General features: G+C 37.5%; 1 protein-coding gene across 18 annotated transcripts in view; it reads left to right on the forward strand.

Moving 5' to 3' along the window:
• The first annotated feature begins 6 nt into the window (after positions 1-6).
• FARS2 (phenylalanyl-tRNA synthetase 2, mitochondrial) overlaps positions 7-21,077 on the forward strand; it is a 265,754-nt gene continuing 244,683 nt past the window's right edge. For 4 of the 18 annotated variants that reach the window (XR_003254188.1, XR_003254187.1, XM_026069801.1 and 1 more), the window contains exons 1-2: positions 126-936; positions 6,242-6,370. The gene's annotated coding sequence lies outside the window, so the exon portion shown is untranslated. The other 14 variants (XM_026069810.1, XM_026069811.1, XM_026069814.1 and 11 more) reach the window with 11 other exon arrangements.

Here is a 21,077-nt window from a genome sequence, read left to right on the forward strand (position 1 = left end):
GCGGCGGGAAGCCGGGACAGCGCGGCGTTTCCCTGCGCCGCGCTCGGGTCTGGCTGTACGGCCCCAAGGCGCGGGGCCTGTGCCGGCGGCAGCGCTCCTGCACCAGGAGAGGTAAAACGCGGGCTGTTCGCCTTGCTCCAGCCTAAACCTGCCCCCAAGCGCCAGCGCCGCGGCCGCTTCCACGTGGATATTCCTGTTTTTTTCAGTCCTCGTGCAATTGCCCGTGCTCTTAGCAGGCCCCAGCTCTGGCGGGGCAAAATAAAAATGCGCGGTGGGGGAAAGGAAGACAGCATTCAAATAAACTGGCCGGTGATATTAGCTGGAGGACAGGGTGGCTGTTCTTGGTTGTATATGCACTTGTTTGTTTTATTGTTCATAGCCTTTTTAAGGGGGTTCTCGGCTGAAGTGTAGAGGAAGTGGGGATTATTAAGGAGAAAAAAAAATAATGGGAGTGGGGTGCCTGTGTGCCTGGGCAATATAAAGGTCAGTTCACGTAGGGTCAGGGAATAATAACAGGCACTTAATATTTGGTCTGTACTTGCATTTCTCTTCATTGCTTCAAAAGTTAAAAAGTTTCTATGCAAACGTTTGTGGCAAACTTTCAGTCACAAAAGAGCACCAGGACCTGCAGCACCACAGGAGATGCACAAACCATCCTGCTTCGAGATCCCGTGTTATGTCGAATTTGGTTTTCTGAATCATCGATACTGCTTGACCTGTATGGTTATAGTTCACATACCGTTTAAATTACGTGGTGAGAACCTCTGAGGGAGGTTAATAAGGACTTCCTGCCTCAGCTGTTTTATTTTCAACAGGAAATCTCCATTTACTGTTTTTCTGGCTTTTTCCACAGCCACATGAGAAATGGGCACACCACGTTTATTGGTGCCCTCCCCTACGATTCCACTTCTGTAGAAGTTCTCAAAAAGTGAATGGGTATGTCAAATTTGAGCCACAACCTGCACGTGTTAAAACTGGCCTTGAGGAGGACAGTGCCCAGGCAGGAATCTGTACACACAACATATATATATTGTACAGTCCACAGAACGGCAGGTTACCCGAGCAGTTAAAAAGTTCTGCCTCTTTATTTGATAAATCTTGGATTTTATTCTCTTCTGCCATGAGGCTGGACACCTTATTCCACTTAAGCACCTCTTTTATTATTGTTTACACTTGAGACAGCCCGTTCCTTTTATTGCTGGAAACGGAACATGCTTAACATCCTCCTCGGCTGAAAGTTTTGTGCATGCAGAGTAAATTTGACTTTGTAACTTATACATTTGATGCTGCACGTGTAGCTAATACCAATTGTTAAAATTATCAATAATATGATTTTTTTCATATTCATTACAAGGTTTCTATTTTATCCACAATACCTTTTATATGTAGTATATGTTTATTGTATATTGTCTCTGCCAAAAGTGTTACAATGCTTGCCTCTAACTGAACTGATACTTTATTGTACATGCACGCTTGAGTATTGTTTGTGCCAGTTGCTCATCTGATGCAATTTACAGTATGTTTCTAAAGTAGCGTTGTACTTCTGGGTATAAATAATACAGATAAACATCGAGATATCTTGGATTCATCTTTGCGTGTATGTTTATATGGTCATTGTATTTTAGCAACCCTTTTAGGCTTCTGAAAACTGAGATTTTTCCATACACAGCAAATTTCTTGGATATTTTTCTTATTAAAAGCCAGACTAGAAATGTTCTGGGAAATGTTGCATTCTTCTGCAAAAATGCAAGCAACTCAGAGACCATCATAAGCATCATGTTTTTGGGGCCTTCCCTCGTAAGTCACAAAAGAATGTATTTTGGGCTATCTTTTTCCATTTAGGAAACCCAAACAGATATATTTAAAAGCAGGCATGCTCTTTAGTTGCCTGTGGGACCAAATGCTCCTTGTAGTCCAAGCCATATTGTTATCATAGGTCATTGTGCAAACAGTGGAGTCTGTTCAAGTCCCCAGTGCTCATCCTTGCCATTCCCCATCTTTGCAGCCCTTGGGTGCTTAATAGTGTAGCTGAGGTGCTTATATGTGTTAAAGCAGAACTCTTGCTTTGGGTCTGCAGACTTATCATCTTCCCTAAAAACAGCAGTGGCAATCCTGTATTTTGTTTTGATCATGTGCTTCAGACAACTTAAAAATATGAAGCCCTCATGTATTGAACAAAATATAGCTTTGAGAGTTTAGCGAAGTTAGGTAAAGTCATTTTCTGGATCACTGTGACAGTTATTCTGCCTAGTTTTAGAACAGCCCTCTTTATTATTGTGAGAACTGGAGTTTTCATACCAAATCTTCAGCTCTAGAAGGTGAGAGAATAATTAGGGAGAAAGCAAAACATAGTAAGTAAATCTTGTTTACAAGAACACTATTGGTTTAATATTAGTAAAGTAATTACGAATGATTTTAAAATAGCCTCAGGTACTAATCCAGATCCTTAATCTCCCTGACAGTTTTTGTGTGTGTTTTTTCTTATTTTAATAGCCATGTTTTTCTCCTTAAAAAAAGGTCTCATGTTGCATGGAAACCTCATCTACTTAGAATAAACAAAAAGCACATACAGAATACCAACAAATGCAAAGTAAACACACCAAGGAAGAAAAAAGCCTCTTCTTGTCTCCCCCTCCCATCTTAATCTTTAGTTGACTGAAGGAAGGAAGAACAGTTTTTGAGGAGAAACTGGCCATTTGAGTACAGTTGGATTGGCARTGTTGACTGGAATGACTAATTATTTTTGTGTTCTATTTTTTTTTTTCTTGGAAGTTATGGATTATGCTCTGGAAGACCTACCATTCTGCCATAATTGGGCACTTCTTCTGCTGTTGCTGAAGTCCATGTTTTTAATAGGACAGGGTACACATGTGTCTGCTATCCTTCTGTTCAGGTGCTTCACTGAAAGCCTGCAGAGAATTTCAAGGACAGACAACCCAAACGACCGCCATTGTGTCCTGTGACACTGAAGCCTCTGTACAGGGAAGCAGAAAATACGTCTTCCTTAACCTGTCCCCTCATTCCCTAAAGGGAATCCACACCTGAATTTAGTCTAGACATCAAGCCAGGCCTGACCAAGACATGGGTGGATGATTTCTTTTTCAGAACTTTGGTTTAAAACGCAGTGGTGTTTTCTTGTTATTTTTTATCATTTAAAAGTGATGGTCAATCACCTGGGGCTAGGAGTAAAGATACGCTTTTCTTTACTGCAGTGATATGTGTAATTGTTGAAGTGGGTTGGTCAATATTTATTTGTACACAAAGTCTTTGCTTCTGGCATTTGGCCGGAGAGAAGGAAAATGAGCTGGGCCTTGCCTTTTTGCACCTCTTAGGGTGTAAACAAGCAATTTGAGAATGGGATAATAGTGTCTGGAATACTTAATAATATTTTAATTTGTAATTGCTTCAAAAAAAAAAAAAAAAAAGGAAATTTGGACAAAATACCTGCAGAGATTGTGGACTGGTATGAAAGGAAACAGCTGTTATATTTGCCAGTACAGATTTGATGTTTTGTCATACATTGCCTGAATTGTTCCTTGTGGTATACTGTTTCAGCTTTATGACATGGCACTCAATGCTTTAAGAGAGCATGGGCTTTCTTGTTATGCTGCTATTCATGTTGATTATTTTTCTTTTGGGGTTGGAATGATAATTCATTGTCATAATATTATCATCTCTTTTAATTATTATTTTCCAGTTTGTGAACATTTAATAACTTTTCCCTGCTGCTGTGGTGCTGATTCTCTCTCATCTTTACTGCTGTTAGTTCTTGATGGATGGTATTGGGCAGTGACATTCCACCCAGCTTAGGGTAGAACTTTTCAAATAGGAGTGTAAATTGAGGGACATTTTGGGTCTCGGTCACAAATGTAATACATTATGATTTAACCATTCAGTATAGTAAGTAAGATTTCCACAATATCAATAGGAGGCTTTGAATAACTGTGCTTTTTAAAAGTTTTTAAATTACAAATGTCCAAGTGTTTTCTGTTTTTTCTTCTGTCTGTAACTTTTTGTGAGTTGTACCATTCTTTCTGAATTGAATTGTAGTGTATTTTTTTTTAAAGTAAGACTTTAAGAGTAGTAATAATAAAAAACAGTAGTGGGCTTTTCTGTTATAATGTCTGATGGTCATGTAAGGGAAGACCTATTGTAGCAGTGGTCCTAAACCTTTGCTGGTTCATGATCACTGGTATTGGTGCTGCAAGTATAGGACTGGGGGAAATGCTGAATTTTGTTATCCATGTTGGCCCCAGTTTTAATCTTTTATTTTTCTGTAACCATGTGCAACATCAGAGGATTTTATGGGCATCATGTTGCCTACTAATTATGTATCATGTTAAGCAGCTAGATGGTTCAGCAATCATGTGATAACATCTGGATTAATGACATGCTATTTTGGTATATAGCATATTAATTTCGAACGATGATGATAGTGGACAGATGTCTGTAATTTGAAATTTCATAATGAAGAATGCTATACAAGTTCAGAATTAAATGGATAATTTTATGTTACAGCAATAGCCTGGAGCATAAGTAATAGGGGATTAAAATTACTAGTAATGCTCAAATAATTCAGTAGGTATTAGTTGCATCAAAAGTGAAAGGCACTTTTAACCTTAACACTGATGAAATCCAAGGTATTTCCAGACAAGAACCCAACAAGAAGTGAAAGTATTTTCACTCTGTGGTCATTTGTTATACTGAAATCTTACTGAGAGATGTAATCATAAGAAAGAGATTTATTAAGTGCTCTCATCCATGACCCCATCAGTTCAGAAGCGTTTTCTCTGCTGTGCTTTCCAGTGTTTCATCTAATCTAGTCTTAGATAACCTCCCTCTCTGGGGGAAATACATTCTGCTTTGTATTGTATCTTGCTGTTATGAAATGTTTTCTCATGCTTAACTTAAGCCACCCTCTTTCCTAATTCCATCCCATTATTTCAGTTATGCCCATTAGAGTCCCTCTATGTAATTCATCTCCACCCTCAGTGATTTACACTATCATCATATTTCTCCATAACTGTCATCCTGCCAAGCTAACTTATTTAGTTATTTTGATCTTTCTTCTTTATTTAGTGGATATTGAAATTTTTAGCTCAGAAAGTGAACTATTGTGCTGTACAGCAAAGGCTGATTTTTTTTTTTAAGAGCAGCTGTGAATATCTTTGTAGAGATTCACACCTCCATATCTTTTTGTTGACTTGTGATTTCCAATTCAACAGGTTGTTTCCAAATAGTATTGCCAGCCCTTTTTATTAAAGGTCATGATTGCATACAAGAGGTCTTGTCAGAGCAAAGTTTGTTCTTCTCTTGAGTTTGTAATTGTCATGTATGACAAATATGGTAGAGGCTAAGGTCATGCTATTGATCCCCACCTCTTCGTGCTGCAGCACTGAGAATTGGTGCACACCTAACACAGTGCGTGCTTTTTTCTAGCTACCCAGTCCCATGTCCCAGGTGTGGGAAATCAAAGACAACCTGCAGCTTGGGTGGATCCTGGTTCTTGCCCTACTCGCTGTGGGGTGGGCATGGGCTACACATATGAAAGTAAAGTGAAAGCTAGAAGACATGTATAATATGTTAGAAAAGGTATTATTGGGAAAAGATGTAACCTCTGAGAATAAGACATGTGGAAGATGCTAACATTTGGGTTTTTTTAGGAAAGGAAGGGTTAAGCAAAACTATTACAATGGATGTGGAAAGCAGTGAGGATAAAGTGGGTCATAAGTAGGTTGCATGTTTGGTCTTCTGACAATGTTTTGAGAGGAAATGTGGCTTTCCATTCTATAACGTGTTTCCATTTTATACCGTGTTATACATCTATATGACTTTTTTTCTGGTAGTTGGACTTTTGGTCCACCAAAAACAGTTTAAACGTAAAACGGAAGAAAAGAAATCTAAAGAGACTGCATTCCTGGAGTGGGAAGGAAACTATGGGACAATGATTTCGTTTGCTTTAAATGAGGAAAACAATATATCATATTAGTGAATTATAATGATGGTAAAGTTTAAGGTAATGACTTAATTTTGCATGATCCTTGGCATTTTTGATCTTTCACTGTTCTGTCAATACCAATTTTATGTCCCTTGAACTCTGGCCAGGATTCATGATAGCGCAGTAATGGCATGTTTCTAAATATCTCATGTTCCTGATGGATTTCTAAAATAAGATGAATTGCCAATATTTTCTATGTTCCTTCACACTTCTGGACTGAGTTTTCTTTTATTGCTGTTTCAGTTTTTTATATCAGGGGTGACTGTGCCAAAACTGATCTTTCAGCCTGTTGCTGAAGAGAAGGAAAGAAGCGTTGACTAAAGCTAACGGGCAGAGGAGGCAGGGCTGAGAAAAGAATATCTCTACTTGCTGGTAAGTGTTTACAAATAAATTTCACTTTCTGAACCTGTCTTTGACAGTAGCATTGCCAGCCTTTTTAGTTAATAACAGGTTTTCAGGCTTTCTACATTTTAAATAATAGTAATAGTAAGAAAAAGTCTTCCTTCATTTTTGAGTTAGCAACTGTTGAAGACCTTGCTAGATATCTAGATTTGCTTTCAGTATAGAGTTCACAGGTCTCCTTCCTCCTTATACCAAGACAAAGGAAATAATGAGACTCAAGATAAAGACAGGTACTAACAGTCTTTTAAAGGACAAATTCTATCACCTTTATATTGGAGTATGTCCATTTCTTTTAATATAGTCCCACTGAAATCTGTTCAATTACATAAAAAGTTGCTGTTCAGTGTGAAAACAGGTGGCAGAATTAGGTTCTTGTTACTTTACAAACCACTCGTAGTTGATTCAAGTTAGAATTTAGCATAGTATTGTCTGGTGATTGGGGAGTGAGGAGTTCAGAGAGCYTTGCTGAGAGGCAATAGTTACGGCGTTACAAAACCCACCATTAACTTTCCAATCCATTGTATGTTCTTACACACAGCAGAGTGGAGCAAAGGAAATGTGTGTCTGTGTCGCTTTATAAAGTTTTGTGTCTTAGCTAAAACCATGGATGAGGGTGGATTTAGGTGAAGATAAAGACCTATGAAATGGAGCTGCCACCTTTTACAAGGATGGGTTTAACAACCTGCAGAAAGGTGGGAAAGGAGTAGTTTGACTGTTCTGCAAGATTTACAATAGCTAATGTCTAGAGTTCTGACTTTCTCTTCCAGAAGTTCTGTGTGATTAGCTTTTATGGGTATGTTTCATTGCCCAGGATCAGTTTTGCCTAAGATCAGTTGTTCTTTTCTGGCTCTGTACTCACTTTATTCTTTTCATTTATTTTTATGCAGGTGATTTGCATAATTGTTTAACTTTTGCCTTATTTGGAAATGCTTCCTGGTGAAGTAAAAATTTCCATTTAAAGTGGGGAAAAAAGAGATAAACAGTGTAAATTATCAAAATTATTGCAAAGTTTTATTGCCTCTTTTAAAATATTTTTTGTATGATTTGAAAGCTGTTTAGATTGTCAAGGTGTTGATAGTGTTATTCTTTTGGGGAATTTTAGGATTTTTTATTGTTTCCTCATTTATTTTGGCTTAAGCTTAGCCTTTTTTGAAGCATTGATTTTAACTGTGATCTTTATTATACTAACTGCTTTCAGGGTGAAAATCTGTATAGTGCATTACCACAGTTTTCTCGTGGGAAGTTTATTTTCTAAACTGAACAGATATGGAACTGCACATGTAAAATTATTGGATGTCAGGGAAATATTTAAATATTAGCCTCTATATAGGTTTGTTTAACTTAGAAGAATTAGTTGCTTTTTATGTTGGCACACTAGCTTTGTCAAGATTTATGAATGAAAGATGTTCTAAACAGAGAGAGATGTTGCTTGATAAAGAAAAGACTAATTTTGCATATGTTATTGCAACTTATGTTTTATGYAACACAATTAGCTTTTTCTTTTCCTTTTCTACCCTGTCCCTCTCCCTCTTGGTACAGATTGTGTTTTTTATTTTTATTTTTTCCTTAGAATGCGTCTCATTCTGATAATGCCATTTTTTTTTTCACCATTTTCTTTGGTAGATCTTAGTATAGTATTTACAAATAGAGATTCTACTGGATAAACAAAGACTTGAACTAAGTATACGGAAACACCAAGTTTATTCTTTTTTTATTTTTTTTTAATCAGACTCCCTGTGTGTTTTCTTTTTTTTTCTTTTAATGATTCTATATAAACACCATTTAAAACCTTGCAGGGTCTGACTTCTTCCTTCTATTCATCCTCTCCTTCCTTCCTCTCCTTCTACCAACTCCTATTTATTCATTTGTTAAGAGCCTATTTGACCCCAGTCTCCCTTGATTGCTCTTATTTCAAACCCTCAGTGACAGAGCCTGCTGTGTCTGTGTGGAACTTGATCTTTTAGCATGTTGCAAATGGCAATTCCACAAATGGTTTTAAAGGCAAAGTAAAAGAGGATTATTACCTTTTAATTTAAATTCTCTTAGTGTGTAATGGAGGTGGCATTAACTGAAGATGGTTTTTTTTTTTGTGTGACCTTGAACCTCATTCTTCATTAATAGTAAAGATTTAATTCTTTGATGTTGTTTTTTCTTTTTCACCAACTTCCATAGCTTCTTCCACCCGGTCTGTGTGTTTTATCTTGGCTGTCAATGGAAGATGAGGGGATGTTGCCTTTGTTTTCTACAGAGTGGACTGAGAAATACTTCTGCATACCATAGTTTGAGATGTGTGTCCTGAACTGTCTATGCTTTTTTTCCCTGAGGCTTGCTTTGGAAGAAAGTGTTATTTTCAAGTATCTGGTGCCACAGAAGCATTCTCTGAGATAATTAAAATATATGGCTTTCTCAAGGCCTTTCAAGTAAAGGTTCTCTTTTGCTCTCTGGGCTGTGCTTTATCTAGAGTTAATATATCAACATTATTAAGCTTTGTAGCATGGGTTACCTGGTAACCTAAAAGGTAATAAAGTAAGTAGCTGTTTAGGAGCCCATCATCCTGAGGTGCTGTAAGTCATGGAGCCAAATATATCCTATTTTCTAGCATTAATGACAGAGAAAGAAGTTAGAGATGCTAGTCTTGTTCTACTTTAATACTCTCAAAATTGTTTATATCCTCTGGTAGCAGGACTGGATGGAGAAACAATTTAAGCCTGTATTTTAAACCATACTTCCCTTGCTTTTCTTGCTACTGAGTATCTTGGAACTAGTTTTCCTTTGACAACTTACAGGAAGTATCAACGCCTTTTGAACACTGTAAGGGTAATAGTGTTCAGACTTGATCGTTATGAGGTAGGCGTGCTTCTATACCTACAAAGTATCATTGATTAAAGTAATTAAATTCAGCTGTAGACTTTAACCAAAGTGCAGTTGTTATAGAAAATTAGAACAGGATTAAGCTAGTCCATTTTAAAACTTGACCTGCATTTATTTAAGTAGGCAGAACTTTAAACTGAAGGATTTTATTAAAAAAGTTCTAATGAATATTTCTCAACAGCATTGTGTATAATTCAGTATCACTCATTGCACTTAAAATATCTTATTAAAAAAACACTTTTTTTTTACCCTTAAGCTTTAAACGTAATTAATCCATTTCTTTAGCCACAAATATGGCAAGCATTTCATAATATAAGCAGAATATCTGCAAATCTGTTTCTCTGTCTTTTGGTAACCCTTACACATTTATAATTGTAGAATACATAAAGTGAAATTGCTAAACTTTTTAATGGAGGTTGGCCAGGCAGTTAATGCATATGTGTCTTGAGTATGCTTGTTTTCAAAAGAGCAGTCTTCCGTCTTGTGGGCCAGCAATGTGTAGGAAGACTGATGAGGCAGCACATAGGCTTGATAAAGTCATGTGGGACCTCGAAGGAATACATTATCCATCTGCTTGTTGTAAATTTTAAGGCTGGGACCAAGGAAGTAAGAGCAGAGTATTTAAAAAAATAAATATATATATAKAKAKAGAGAGAGAGAGAAAATAAGTTGCTGAAAAACTAGAGTAAAGGAAACCAAACTGAAAATGTTCACTAGTGGAGTCTTATTTGGTTTTTATTCTGCCTTCTGAAATTTATTTTGTTGTGAGACCAGCTTTGTTGAGACAGATACTATGATTGTGTGAGACTTGTGTGATGGAGCTCTTTTGATTGTTTGTGAATCCTGCTGTTCATGTACATCCAGMTTTTTGTATAGATGAAATGGGTTAGAATGAACTGTCATTTGGAAATTTGTGTAGTTTTGTTTTACAATATGCCACTCAGTACTGCACTATGTCTAGGTTAGTATTTTTTATTTTGTTTTGTTTTTTGCCTTATTAATATCTACAACCCATACGATTTAGGATGGAATATAAATGATAACATAGAGTCTCTAAGCAGATTCTATTTTCTGTAATGTAATATGTCTTCATCCAGTGTAATATCTAATGTAAGACTTTGGGTTAATGTTTCTTATGAAACAAAGGGGTCTTTATGCTTCTAACTCCCATTAGTGCTAATGGGATGCAACTGCCTGGCACACAGATGGAAGAATAAAAAGAAATTCTTGTCATTGTTTTCCAATTTACTAGTCAACAGAAAAGGGCTTTGGAAATGGGGAATTATACCAAAACACTAAAGGCTTTTGCATTACGTAAAGAAAAATGTCACCGTAAATAGAATTTACTACTTGCGCAACTTGTAGGGCCCCTTTATATGTTTCAGAGATAATGGGCCTTTATTAAGGAGAGTGAGCCAAGAGTAATGTTTTAAAATGGAGGAAAGTCTCACAAATGTTGTTCAAGAGCAACATTAGTCTTGGGGTGAATTTATGGGAATCATTTTTTTTATCGTATCTTATCTATGATACAGTCTATGTTATTTTGTAGCTGTGTCTGTACTGGATCAGGAGTTGAGTATAGAACCACTTCTTAAAAGTCTGGACCCAGCAAAAAAAATTGCCAGTGTATTTTTTAATTGGATGCCTGAAGGTATCTCTGCAGAAATCTTCTCTGGCAAAGCTAAGCAGAGGAAAGATGGTGGGAGTTTTAGTCATTGTTTTCTGGCACCTTTTTCTTTAGTCTTAGACAGGGATTGGGGGAGGAGGGAAGTAGACTGGAGATCATTTCACCTTCAGATCTGAGTTTTCAGAGCTCCATGAGGACAAGTTTTGCTCTGCATGGAGACAAAAGCCTGCTGCTCGGACTCCCTGGTCACAAAGATCCCACTGCACAGCCTCTGGCCTCAGTTCCTCTGGTGCTTCTGAGTAGCTCCAGCAAAGGAGATCAGAGGTGTGGAAATAAGGCTGTAGTAATACCATTTCCTTTTCAGCTTTTTATGTAGTTCTGCCAACATGGAACAGATGGAGGTGCCAAGAGCAAACCTGTCTGGCTTTACTTCCAAAACCTTTTAAACTTGGATGTGAGGGGTTTGATTGAAGAAAGTGCCCCTTTCATTCAGAAATGTTTAATATTTCTCCTAGAGCGGGAAGGAGATAAGCTGGCCAACTAGGCCACGTTGCATAGACAAGTTTTACTGAAACTGTGTCTAAACACCATTTGCCACTTAAGCTTGCGTAGATGTCCCTATATAAAGGGAATGTGAAATTTTAGGCAGAGACACCATTTCTTCTGTCAAAAGCTGACAGCTTAAGTATTCATATAACTGACTCTTGATTGTTTAGCAGAAAAGAATGATTTTTATTATTTGACTTCCTGTGCAATACTTATTAGATGTGACACACTGTGTAATGACTAGTAACAGTGGTGCATATATTGAATTCCCAGATGAAGATTTTACTACGACTCCTGTCCAGCTCTCATTTAATCAGTGCAAGCCTTTAGTGGACATCAGTTCACACCCTGATTACAAGGAGACTTAATCATGTGTCTGTGCAGCACTGCGAGCTGAGTTTGAGGTGCTGAAACCAAATGATCTCACCTTTAACTCATAACCATTTAATGAAAATTAGAATGTGAAAAAGTAATGTTAACAAAAATTGAATCAAAGGTTATTCAGATATGTCGGAGTGGGAGACGGACCTGGAGTAACGACGGAGTCTCAATATGAGTATGATCGTTCTCCCTTTATTAGAGCTTACACAGAGTATATATATCCAAGCAATAAGCATGCACTAGCAATAGCTGTATGATTGGTTTACAGTCTCTGTTCACTCGCCTAAAGCGAATACACGATTGGTGCAAAGTTGCTGTTCACGTGGAGGGGCTTGTCAGCCCCCTCCTTTACTTGTTTACCACTACTTGTCTTCCCCTTCTGTAATGGTCTAGGAATGCTCAAGGACAGTTCACATAGCCGCAGGGATCCTCCCTCTATTGTGAAGACAGGATTGCTCACTTCTAAGAGATCATGCCCCTTTTCACTTAACCATTCTTCCACACAGATAGTTTTCATAAAAATGTCTAATTGTGTATAACTTCCTGTTGTCCCACAGATCTGATATCACATTTAAAATGTAATTAAAAATAGGCAGTTATTTGATCTGAATGTTCATGTTTTTTTCCCTTTGACTTTAGATTGTCTTTCTGTTAATCTTAGGGAGCCTTTTAAATTTAGTGCCCTATTAGCAGTACATCAGACTGTTTATCACTGCTGCAATATATAGCAATATTTGAGCATGGAAAATATCAATGTGCCACATAAATTTACAATGAGGTTAAACCTGTGTGTGAAAGAAATAGTTTAAAACTTTTAAAGCTATTGATGTAGCAATAATTGTAATCTGTTTTCTTTCCAAACCTGGAAAGCATCTAATATAGCTTTATGGAAAAGGTTGCTTAATTATATGTAATTCACTTAAGATTCAGGTCTGAGAGAAGATACAATGTCTAGAGACTCATATGAAGTCCTCTTTGCTTTTCATACTGTTGGAGTGCTTTTGATAAAGAAGAAAGAGGATGGAATAGCAGCTTGCTGCCTGAAATGGATCCATAGCTCCTCAAGTTAAATGGGATTTTTTTTAATTGGCTTACATGGTCCTTGGATTGAACCTGTATGCATATGATTTATTTATTGGTAAGCTTGGGCACTGATGATATGTTGGCCTTTCTAGTGTCCTACCTGCTGAGATAGTAATTATGTAGGCCCAACATATTTATATATCTATGATGTGGCAAGTCTGGAAATACACATGGTTGACTTTTCTATTGCTGGGCGTTTATTTAAAAACTAGATGTTTTTACCGCTAAACTTTTTTGTTTTCCTTGTTAATTGTAACATCACATCTGATCATCTTACATTACACACGAAACAGGTCTTTTTCTGTCATTGAAAATACTTTTATGCTAAAGAAGGGAGCAGATTAATTATGACTTTATTGGGTATCTACTTTTTAACTGTACCCAGGGCAATAACATAAGCTGTTTTTAACATTATGCGTTAGAAATAGTACTTCATGATAAGTTTTCTTTGCCTGAGAGTAAAAATGAGGTTTTCTAATGTCAAATGCATAGTTGTACAATAATGTATGTTTTCATCATGGGTTGTGATTAGAGTATCCCTAGTAATGCTGTCATTTTATTTTTTTTGTTTAAATTGTGTAAAGCGGCATAGCGTCATGTTTGGAGATGCCTTTAAATTTTATGTGACTTTGAGGGACAACCAGAGGAAGCCTCTTTGCATAAAACCAAGTTTGTAGCAGGTTTGTAGGCTAGGCCATTACCCAGTCATTGTTCAGAAGAGCCAAATGTTTGTTTTTCTTTACCATCAGCCAAATTTCTATCACATTTATTTGTGCTATGTTGCACCTTATTAGGTGAGCTGTCCCAATGCTTTAGTTGTGGCAGTTCACGAAATAAGATACTGTTCAGTGTGAGGAAGGGTGGTGGGACCTGGCTGTGTGTATTTACCCTGAACGCAGAGATTCCATGTAGATGTGTCCTATATTTGCCTTGCAAATATTGGCAGATACTGTTGTGAGCCTGAGTAATTTGCAGTCTAAGTGCTTATGAAAGCTACCAGGCTTCTTATGCATTAGTGGCATAGATTGGAACAGTAGGTATAAATATCAAGTTAGGAAGGAGGGTGTTACCTTATATCCTTTTCAATTTAATAGTTGTGTAACTAGTCATAAATCTGTTTCTTGGAGTTGTTTATGCATTCGATAGTTTGCATCCAGTTTTCAGCCCAAATTGGGATTCTCTAACGTTCTCAATTGTGTACCTGTCAGTGAAATCTCAACTCAAAAAAATGAGGTCTGTGTCAGCTAAAAAATATTAAAAGGAGCTTCAAATTTTTTCACAGGGGCCTTTAAGAGCTACTGAGGCATCATCAAATATTGTACCAGCAAGATGCTGAGGTTTTATGGGGCTATTTTGTCTGCTACTTTACAAAAAAAAAAAAAAAAAAAAGTTTCTGTAGCAACTGCAGCATAGCACAGAACATATGCRCTTTTGAGGTAGACATTACCGTCTTAAATAAGCACAACATACGTTCAGACCACACTGATGCAAGAATGTTTATTATTTACAAAGATTCTGGAGGAGCACGTATATCACAAAAATAGCCTTGCATGTGTTGGGGAATGATTCAGGCCTGGGGAGAGGAATGGAGTGGGTGATCTAAGTAGTTATTTTTTTTGTCTCTAGCTTCTGGCTGATGAGCTCATATTGGATCTACTTCTGCATTTGTGTTTGAGAAGGGACCTAGGTGAGCAACTGATTATTCTTACTTGCCTTTGTTTTTCAACATATTAGTAACTTTTCTAGAAGGAAAACTATTTTCTAAGGTGCGAATCTGAGAAACAGGAGAACTGAGACGTATACATTCATTCTACCATTTTGATGTCAAATGGGAATAAAAATGCAGAAAAATATATTATTTAATGGTCATCTGATCCAGTGCATTTCTAGGTGGGTCTAAAAAGAATGTTTCTTTTTGATAAAAGATTATCTGATGCAGTTTAATTTGTTTTGAATGTTACTAGTTTTCTAACTGATTTGCATCAAGCGGTGTTGTGTGGTGACAATCGTAAGGCTGGTTCTGTGAGTAGTGAAACGAGAGACACATCTTGCTTGCCTGTCTTGAAACAGCACAGTTAAATGATCAGGGTATTATTGTACAAGTTGGGAAAACTTGTTTTGTTTTTGTCTGTCACAAACCTGCTGTTAGATCACTGCCACAAGATTTTCAAGGATTAGAGAATACTTATCTGACCTCTAATGGTTAGGAACTGGGATTGGTTTCATATGTTTGAATATGTCAGTTCATGAACTTTTATGGCTCTGATATAGCTTCTTGTTTCCATAGAGTGTACTGTTTCAAAAATTATGGTCTTTGCTGCCATACCTCCCAACACCTGGGCCTTTAAAAAGCGGTCATACTTCTGCCCAGGGTCTCCCGCAGAGAAATGTGCAGTTTCTGTATTACACAACTGCTCTGTATACATATGAATTGACTCTACAAAGTCTGTCCGGTAATCCCTGTGCATCCAAAGTGAAGTGGAATGGCAGCTTGTTTGAGACTTCTGAATGGTAATCAATCTGTTCACACTTACAGCTGTTGTAGCCCAGTGACAGCAGCGGGTATTCTGGATGAATGATATCCAAAGAAGTTAGACAGACAGTACATAAGTGCAATTTGTCCCCAGAGTGGCAGATTAGCTGTTCATTCCTTCTCACTGACCTTTACCAATGAGAATAGACTAAAATTGTATCATTTGTGAGAACCAAAATGCTACTTTCACTTAATCTGTTGCTGTTATCTTTTGCAGTAACTTTCTGAAAACACTGTTGAATTGAGCTTAATATTGTTCTTACAAATTCTGTTTTTTAAACCTATGTTTCAAAGGAAGTGAGGGCTATGAGATGGTGTATGTGTTTGTACATCTGCTGTCAGCCCTTCTTTTTCCACTTACCATTTGTCAAATTTCATAAGGGAGGTCTAGATCTCAAAGACAGCAAGTTACATGTGTTGTGTGAGAATAAGGGGCTTAATAAAGGAGAGAGACCTGATTAATGCCTCAGCTGAAGCAGAGGTAACAGGATGAATTTGTCCCTTCTCACTGAATCTGCAAACAAGCTTTGCCTCCAGACAGAGTGAAAACAAAGTTTTGCTGGTTATGCTGCTTGCAGAAAAGCTTTCTCTAACCTGCTTTCAGTCCCAAAAATGAATTATGCTTCATTGGCTGACACATCTTAAATAAGTGGGAAAGAGAATAGTGTTGTCTGAAATATTTTCAAAGGACTGAGAATGGATGGTTTATGAATAAAAAGTGCGTATGTTGTCTTTCAGACTATTTTAGAAGAGTAGTGCATGTCCACAAATAGGACTTGAAACAGAAGAGGTTGTTTTTCCCAGTTCTGGAGATCATTAGCAAATATTGGGATTTCGTAGAAATGGTAACCAACCATAAATGTGAGCTGTTAGACTGCTGCGGATAGAGAAGGCTTCTTAAACAATAAACCTTACAGTAACATATCTACTTCTTTTTAAAAGTATCGGTGTGTTGTTTTCATCTGAAAAAGTACATCATAGCTTGTCATAAATTTATCAACTTACCTCCTCAAATTAACATCTGTCAGTATTGTATGAGGTCTTAAATGAATTGTCTTTAAATGAAAGCCGTTCTCATTTTGTTGTTTTAAATAGCTTGTCAGAATTAGTTTCTGATATAGAAGTATTCTAGGTAATTGGAATATAAATCCAGAATAAAGATAAGTCATTTTGCAAATAGAAGTATAAGAAATTGATTAATCTTTGATTTTGGGGGGATTCTGGTTATTTGCTTCACTGTAGTAATCACAGTGTATTCTTCCAGGATATTTTGTTCTTTCTCAGTGCTCTGGATAAGCAGTTCTCCAGGAGAATTCTGTCCTCTTCATGATACAGAGTTGCCAGGTCCATCTGTGTGTTGGTAACTAGACATGGAAGGAAAAGAAAGAGTAAAGCATTCGTAATACATCGTGCATTTCAGCTCAATCAGAGACAAGGTAGACAGTAAAACAGCTTTCTAAGACCTGAGAGGCAGATGTGTCGATACATTTCTCTGTGTGTGACTTGTCAAGATACCTGTGCACCTTTGAATCTTTCCTAAGTTTTACATGTATAGTCTTCTTTGCCTGTTTTCCCTTCTGGTAGAGATGGTTTAGGCAGAGATGGCAGAAGTTTGGTTTCGTATGTTAGTGGGTGAATATATTGTGCATTTCTCTCCATATGAGGAACTCATGGGAAAGAGCATTAACTTCCGATTAGATATAATTAGGTTGCCCAGATAGGTTGTGAATCTCCATCCTTGGAGGCGATCGAGACCCAACTAAGCAAGTCCCTGAGCTACCTGATCTGATTAGACTTTCTTTGAACAAGATGTTAAACCCTGTGACCTCTGGAGGTCTTTTTCAACCTAAATTATTCTGTGATTCTGTAAACTACAAAAGTTTGTATTCACCTCTAAAGGAGGCTGGTCCTGGGGTCATAGCTATCTTTGGCAGCAATAAGACTAGATGTCTCTAGGCCCAGCTCTGTGGCTGTCCACCTCTTACTGTCATTAGGCTTTGCTTTCCTGGGGGTCAGTTTTGCTCCCTCAGCAGACTGTAACTCTCATGAGAGGTTATGAAGTGGGAGGTAGCCCATCATCATCTCTGATGCACTAATTCTGTGGAGAACTGATAACTGAGATTTTAAACAAAGATGTGTATGCTGTAAGCAGCTGGGATAGGAAGGAGAATACCAGTTGCTACCCCAATTGGCTTGTGATTTTTGGATCATATTTTTCTGGAGCTCAGACTTGTTTCTGGAGTGGAGTAAGCTTCAATGGATGAACCCAGAGAGAGAGCTTATGAGTGGTATCCTGAAAGAAAGGTTCAACAAATACTGTTTACCTTACACTGCTCGTTTGCTTGGCCCTATAGTTTTGGAAGGGAGTTAGTGTTCCATTTCTCTGATCTTCCAGTTGCGCTGAGAAAGCTGTTCCTGCCTGGTGCCCATCACCAGTGAAAGGAAGCCACAGTAACAGCAGTAGTTAATTACCCATTTTGCAAATCGGAGATATCCATTTTTCTCAATTTTTCCCATTCCAGGGGCAGTTACCACAATTCAAAAATGTGGAGAAATGTAACCCTCACTGTATTTTCTGTATCCCTTTCCTATTGCTTCTATTAAAGCTTTTTGAAGCAAATGTGAGGTACCAGCAGATATTACATTACTTTGTGTGCACATGTGCAAAAGAATGATTTTTCCCAGTCTTCATTCCCCATGTATAGATGTGCATACATGCACACAAACCCAATTGTAACGAAACAATCTGCCTTGTGAAGATCATGCCTCAGGTGATGGTCATGCCAGAAACTGCACTCAGATGTCTGCTCTTTTACTGGAAAGATTTGAAGTAATTATATTTAAAAAATTGCTAGTAATTTCAATTTTAAATCATTTATCATTACTTGAAATGTGAGGTGTTGTGTGAAAAATAAGACCACAAGCTAGTAGTGTTTTTACTGGCTCTCCTTCGAGATGCTGTTCTGCCAAGCTTATATTAAGTAATATATTTACATCATGGAGTAGTTTTTCACTCAAAATGTAATACCTTCTTGTACCTATCAATTGCAGCTGACAAAATGTACCTGTCCAGAATATCACTGATGATGTCTAATAAAGATCTCCTCGCCAGATGCAGATACAAAATTTGTAGAAAACCATGGTGATATTGCCTGCTGATTGCTAACAGAGCTTCCCATTTGATGGCCTGGCCAGCACCATTTGATATTTGTAACCTGTGGTTTGCATTTGGAACTAGGCTCTTTAGCTTTTATCCTCTTAGGAAGCCACCGCATTAACAGGGAGAGATGTGGAGCATCCTTTTTCTAGAAAGCTTTTTATGGTCATTTTTGAGGGCAGAGGCCTGTGTTCTCTGTACCAATCCTGAACTAAAATCCTAGATACAAATAACCTACATCCTGGGAAGTGTGCTCCAGGCACTGACAACTGCTACGTAATGCTATGTAATCCTTGTGTCTTTTAGTCATCACCATGATCTCTTCTTATAAAAGGTAATAAATATAAATAATTTTAAAAGGTTGATTCTAAATATCCAGGCGTAACAGCTCTGGATCAACTTGCTGCTAAGYCAACTGTCTGCCACTGATTAGTAGTAAGAGACTGTCTCACAAGTGGCATGAAAACCCTAAAGCCTCCTTTTCTTGGATTTTCTAGATGCAGTAGAAAAGGACATTGTTAGGTTCAGAAGTGAGCATTTATCTTTATGCCTTTGCTCTCTTTTTGACTATTGCAAGAACAAAATGGGCTATTTATTTTCGCAATGAAATACCAAATGCTCCAAGATGGAGCATTCCTCAGCGGAGGAATGAAGAACCACAATGCCCAACTCTACACAGATGACCTATTTGCTGAAAATAATTAAGGATGTCTGGGTAGCTGAAAACTTTCATTTACTGCGTACTAAAGGAGCATCTGGTTTGTTTTGCTCATTTGTTTTGCTCATAGAAGTTTCCTCATTTTCTAAGCCAACCAGGAAAACCATCAGAATTACTAAAGCAAACCTCTCCCTAGAGCACCACGATAAGGCCAGATAATTAAAAAGATTCATACACATAGGCTGGATACACAGAAGAGGTTAAAAACAAAAACAACTCCCTGATTCAGCTGGTACACGTAGTTTTCTGGTATAGGAGGACAGAGAATGGAGTTTACCTTCTGATACTAGAGTCGCTGAACTCTGCCAGCATTAGGTCTGTTGTCCTAGAAAGACTCAGATGTTTCTGAGGTAGGATGGGAGCTGAAATCATCTAATGCCAGCATCAACAAATATTTCATTCATTTTATTTGTTCTTCAACTGTGGCTAAAATAATTTCATTTCGGATGCCCCTCTCTTAGGAAGAAGTCTTTCTAAGCAAGTAAATGTTGTACTTTTAAAGCCATGATCCACAAAATAGCTGTAAGTAGAAATACACCAAAATGAGCATACTAAAAATATTGTGATGCATAGAAAAACTGAGGTTCTGTGCTTATTGTGACATTGATTCCCCAAATGTGTAAATTCTGTTTATATAAGAGTTTTGGTTTTTTTTTCTCTCCCAAACTGCTGATCCTTCAGGCTCTGTTTCAGATATTTAAATTGGAATGGATCCTTTTGTTGGTTGTAATTCCATAATGAGGGTTTCCAGAAGTGCAACTGTTGTGATTGGGCTAGTTACTAAGTTCTTTATCTTCAGGGAGGCTGAGATCACAGAATGACAGAATCGCTGAGGTTGGAAGGGACCTCTGGAGATCATCTAGTCCAACCCCCCTGCTCAAGCAGGATCACCTACAGCACGTTGCACAGGATCGCATCCAGGTGGGTTGCATCCAGATACTGTGTCTGGTAACCTGGATGGGAAGGAAAACTCTTCTTTTGCATTGCGATGAGCAGACACTGAATAGTTCTGAATATATTTTTTAAAAAAAGGTCTGTTGAATAAAGCAGTACCGTTTTATGGTTGCGATGTAGAGTAAAAATTCATCTCARTAGAAATCATAACAGCTCAAAACCTGAATCTGATTCAGCTGAGACAAATAGAAATGTCCTAGAAAGATTTTTGAAAATCTAGAATTCTAGAATGTTGAAATATTTTGAGGCTGGGGTAGAGTAATTCTTACCAGCTAGCTGTATTCTATTAAATGTGAATGCAAGGCAGATTAGAAAACTAAATGTAATTTAAAATTAAGACCTAGGGAATTGCTTCAAGTTGTGTTGCTGTCATGCATGTTTGCTTTTTAAAGAAAATACTTTAATTAAAAAAAAATTTTTTTTTTTTTGAGCAGATTTTTAGCACAGTGAAATGTTTTTGAAGGTTAGGAATTAGCAATGCATCTGCTTAGCTGATTACAGTTTCTTCTTAAATAAATTAGGAGTGACATATATGCTAGAGGTAGGAAGGCTGTGCTCTGGGATGAATCCTGTCAGCACACGATGATTGAAAAAAGATATGAACTGACCTCGGTAGGCTGTGTAACTRTTGATCAATGATATTATTTATGGGTGTGCTTCTTTCCTTTTCACAATGAGAACAATTTAATGCTTGGTAAAATTAGGAAATGTATGGTATCTTTAAAAAGTTTTTGGATCAGGCTGTCTTCAGAGGTGCAAGGAGAAGCCTTCACCAATGGGTGCAATGCCGTATCCAAGGCCTTGCTA

Source organism: Apteryx rowi, unplaced genomic scaffold (assembly GCF_003343035.1).
Source record: "Apteryx rowi isolate R43461 unplaced genomic scaffold, aptRow1 scaffold_3, whole genome shotgun sequence".
Classification (NCBI taxonomy): Eukaryota; Metazoa; Chordata; class Aves; order Apterygiformes; family Apterygidae; genus Apteryx; species Apteryx rowi.